We start from the raw sequence: 3,994 nt of genomic DNA, 5'->3' as shown, positions 1-3,994 counted from the left end.
TCAGGTTATGAGTACGATCTTCCATCTTGATCTTGATCTTCCATCTTTCTCTCACAGAACTTTAATTCAATGAAATTCATCATTTACTTTGTAACAGTGATTGCCGGCAGATGGCGCCATCCTCAAGGACATGAAGTGCCTGCGGGGCAGGTGACCCTTGGCCAAGATGGGGGAAGGGATGCCATGGGAACAGGGAGCCACAGGTGACTCAGTGATCTCCCTGGAGTCATTCCTACCCTGGTATCTGATGAAGAAAATTAGCCCTTCTAATCTCTCTGCTTGCTCCCTGGTTCTCAGGACACACCTTTGAAGTTAGCTTGGTAAGCTGTTTCATTTTGAGCAGCATATGTATGTCATTTCTCACCCTTATCTCCACTGATGACTATAATCCAGAGGCTGCTGGGAGTTAACCTTGTGCTACGACAATGCCAGTGCCGGATCACCCACAGCTGCTGGTCATCTGTCCTAGACTTCCTAGGTTAGATTTCCTTCTTCTTGGGTGTTTCCTAGAAAGGCAGATGGCTTCACATCCCAGTGACGTCTTCCTTGAAGAATCACTGGGCCTCACTTAGAAACTGGCCCTTTGTGGCACGGTTCATTGACATTAGCAAAAGCTGGTTGCCAAGAGGAAGGCTTTGCTTCTGGCCTGGTGAGCAGGCAAGTCCTGAGGTGGCCAACCCTGTGCTGCCTTAGATAATGGGTAGTGCATACAGCTCACTCACTGACCATGTGTCCCAGGGAAAGTCAGTTGTGGGTACCAGTGGGGGAAAGGCAGGCTTGGCCCCAATAGTCCTGCCTAGTAACAGCTCAGACATTTCCACTACCTTAATCTTGTGTGTGTGTGTGTGTGTGTGTGTGTGTGTGTGTGTGTGTGTGTGTGTGTGTGTGTGTGTGTGTGTGTGCTGGTCCTGGAGGTTGAACTCAGAGCCTGTGCACTGTCTCTGAGCTTTTGTGCTCAAGGATAGTACTCTAGCACTTGAGCCAGAGCTCCGTTTCCGGCCTTTCTTGGAAGTTAGAGATAGGAGTCTTGCAGCTTTTCCTGCCCATGGTGGCTTGGAAGCGTGATCCTCAGATCTCAGCCTCCTTAGTAGCTAGGATTACAGGTGTGAGCCACCAGTGCCTGGCAACCATCTTCATCTTCATAGCTGTCCTCCCCAACCCTGAGCCATATTATGGACAAGTTTCATTTCTACTTTCAAAGTGAGCCCCAACTCACCTGGGCCAGGGATGGGGGCTCTGGGTAGGGAGACAGGAGGAGGCAGGCAGGCAGTGTGGTGAGGGTGGAGGTTTCTCTGGCTTTGGTCTGGTTCTGGGTGGCCAGTTTCCTTTCCCACATAGAAACTGCACAGGCCGGGTAGTGATGTCATTTAACCATGTTCCCCTGCCCCTCCCCTACCCCCATCCCAAGTCTGGGGAACCACCAGCCACAATGTGACCTTCGTCTTGCCTGATTCTGGGCTAGGCTTCCAAAGGCTGAGCTGCTAGTGCTGGTCACCTCCCACATGTCCCCTTGTCACCCTGTCATGTGCTTCGAGGTATTTGAGCGCAGAGCTTTTGGAAAGACAGGATAATTCAAGTTTTAGTGTGAGGAGTGAGGAGTTTGCTTCATGTGCATTCTAGCCCCTTTGTGTGTGTGTGGCAGGGGGTTGATACTGGGGCTTGAATTCAGGGCTTGGGCACTGTCCCTTAGTTTTTCTACTCAAGGCTGATGTTCTACCACTTGAGCCATAGCTGCACTTACAACATTTTGCTGGTAAGTTGGTGGGAAAGTCCCGCAGACTTTTCTTCCTAGGCTGGCTTTGAACTAAGATCCTCAGATCTCAGCCTCCTGAGAAGCTAGGATTACAGGTGTGAGGCACTGGTACCCAGCTCATATGCCACTTTTGATTTGGGGCCCTTTCAGTCCTCACATAGCGGCAGTGGCCCATTCTGCAAATTATCTCACAGAAGACCCATGACTTCTTCTCTTTCTTTCTCTCTCTGTTGGTCATGGGGCCTGAACTCTGGGCCTGGGTGCTGTCCCTCAGCTCTTCAGCCTTAGATTAGCATTCTACCGCTTGAGCCACAGTGCCACTTTCAGCTTTTTCTGCTTATGTGGTGCTGAGGAATCGAACCCAGGGCCTCATACATGCAAGGCAAGCGCTCTACCACTGAGCCACCTTCCCAGCCAACACATAACTTCTTTAGGGTTGTGCATGTGGCCATGGGACGATGTCCTATCCCCTGGCTCTATGACATCGGCTGCAGTTCAGGCAAAGATCTCACACTTTGATGATAACCTTTCTGGAACTTGCACTCCCTCTCCAAGAAATTTGACATTTTTCAAAAATTCAAAAATCAATTGCAGAGCCTGATAAAAGTCTCCACGAGAATTTTATCTACAATTAACCACCAGAAAGCCAAAAGTGGCTCAAATGATAGAGTGCCAGCCTTGAGCAAAAAAGCTCAGGGACAGCACCCAAACCCTGAGTTCAAGTCCCAGGGCCAGCACACATACAAAATCAGTTGGAAGGGAGCCAGCTTTGTCTAGCGGATTATTAATGGCCCTGTAGCTGCTTAGTCATATTTACACAACCTTCGCAGACACAGCTTCCATAGTGGCCAGGGCAGAAAAGAAAGCATATACCCCAACCCACGGGGACAAACGTGAGGTACTGACTTCCCTGTTTCGTCTCCCAGCCCCCCACTTTGGAAACCTATTTAGAGCATGACACCAGGGCTATTGATTACACTTGGTTTGGCTGAAATAGCTCATTGCTCCATTCATTTGAAAGAACTTTCCCAAGATTTCCTGAGGCCAGGGATGTCAATGGTTACATGCCAGGGAAGGGTAGTGAGGAGAGGACATTGGTTGGACCTGGCTACTCTGGATTGCTCTTTCTTGACTCATGGGAAGGGCTGCTGTAAATTCAGGAGCAGCATCTGGATACCATTAGAGTGGTATCCAGTGGGCTGGAGCCCACTCCTGACTGATGATCTCAGCTTGTGACTTGTCTCTGGTTTAGGCCTGGTCCTGTTTGTGGGAAAAGGCAAGGAGAGGCTGGGGAGTTCCTTCAGGGGACCTAAGCCTATCAATCTTTCTTCCTGGTTATATTACTTGATTTGATATCAAGCCAAACCAAACCACAACAACATCTTTGGCTGGCTGCTAGTGGCTCATGTTTGCAATCCTAGCTACTCGGGAAGCTGAGATCTAAGGATCACAGTTCAAAGTCAGCCAGGCAGGAAAGTCCACAAGACTTTTATCTCCAATCAATCACCAAAAATCAACCGGAAGTAGAGCTGTGGCTCAAGTGGTAGAATGCTAGCTTTTTTTTTTTTTGTCGGTCATGGGGCTTAAACTCTGGGCCTGGATACTGTCCCTGGGCTCTTCGGCTCAAGTGGTAGAGATACAGAGCCACTTCTGGCTTTCTGGTGTTAATTGGAGATAAGAGTCTCACGGACTTTCCTGCCAAGGGTGGCTTTGAACCAGGATCTTCAGATCTTAGACTCCTGAGTAGCTAGGATTACAGGTATGAGCCACTGGCGCCCAGATGAGTGCTAGCTTTAAGCAAAAGAATCTCAGGGTGTTCGCTTTGGCAGCACATATACTAAAATTGGAACGATACAGAGAAGACTAGCATGGCCCCTGCGCAAGGATGACACGCAAATTCGTGAAGCGTTCCATATTTTTTATATGTCTGAGAAAAGCAGAAACGGTCAGATAAGTTGATGTTAGGTGAAATGAACCCCAAGATAAATATTCAAATGTTTTTTTTTCTTTCATGCGATTGTTCTAACATATTTATAAGATGATTTCTTTGTTACTTCGTATGTTCCTCTCCCACGGTATAACCCCTGCTTTCACTGTATTTGATGTTGGTATAATTTGTGGAGGGGAAGGGAAAAACAAATCATTTTAAATAGGGATACAGGTGGACCCATTTCAACAATGAGATGTTCAAGTCGTTATGTCGAAAAACGAACTTTACAACTTTGGCTGGGGTAGGGGTAG

At 48.1% G+C, this 3,994-nt stretch overlaps 1 non-coding gene across 1 annotated transcript; it reads left to right on the top strand.

The window, feature by feature from the left end:
• The first annotated feature begins 3,566 nt into the window (after positions 1 to 3,566).
• Positions 3,567 to 3,673, top strand: LOC138814396 (U6 spliceosomal RNA). The gene has a single exon (XR_011367976.1). It is a non-coding gene; the product is annotated as a U6 spliceosomal RNA (small nuclear RNA).
• The last annotated feature ends 321 nt before the right edge of the window (positions 3,674 to 3,994 follow it).

The sequence above is a fragment of the Dipodomys merriami genome, unplaced genomic scaffold (assembly GCF_024711535.1).
Source record: "Dipodomys merriami isolate MVZ:Mamm:240054 unplaced genomic scaffold, mDipMer1.0.p SCAF_6, whole genome shotgun sequence".
NCBI classification, from domain to species: Eukaryota; Metazoa; Chordata; class Mammalia; order Rodentia; family Heteromyidae; genus Dipodomys; species Dipodomys merriami.
This window is presented reverse-complemented; position numbering and strand designations above follow the sequence as displayed.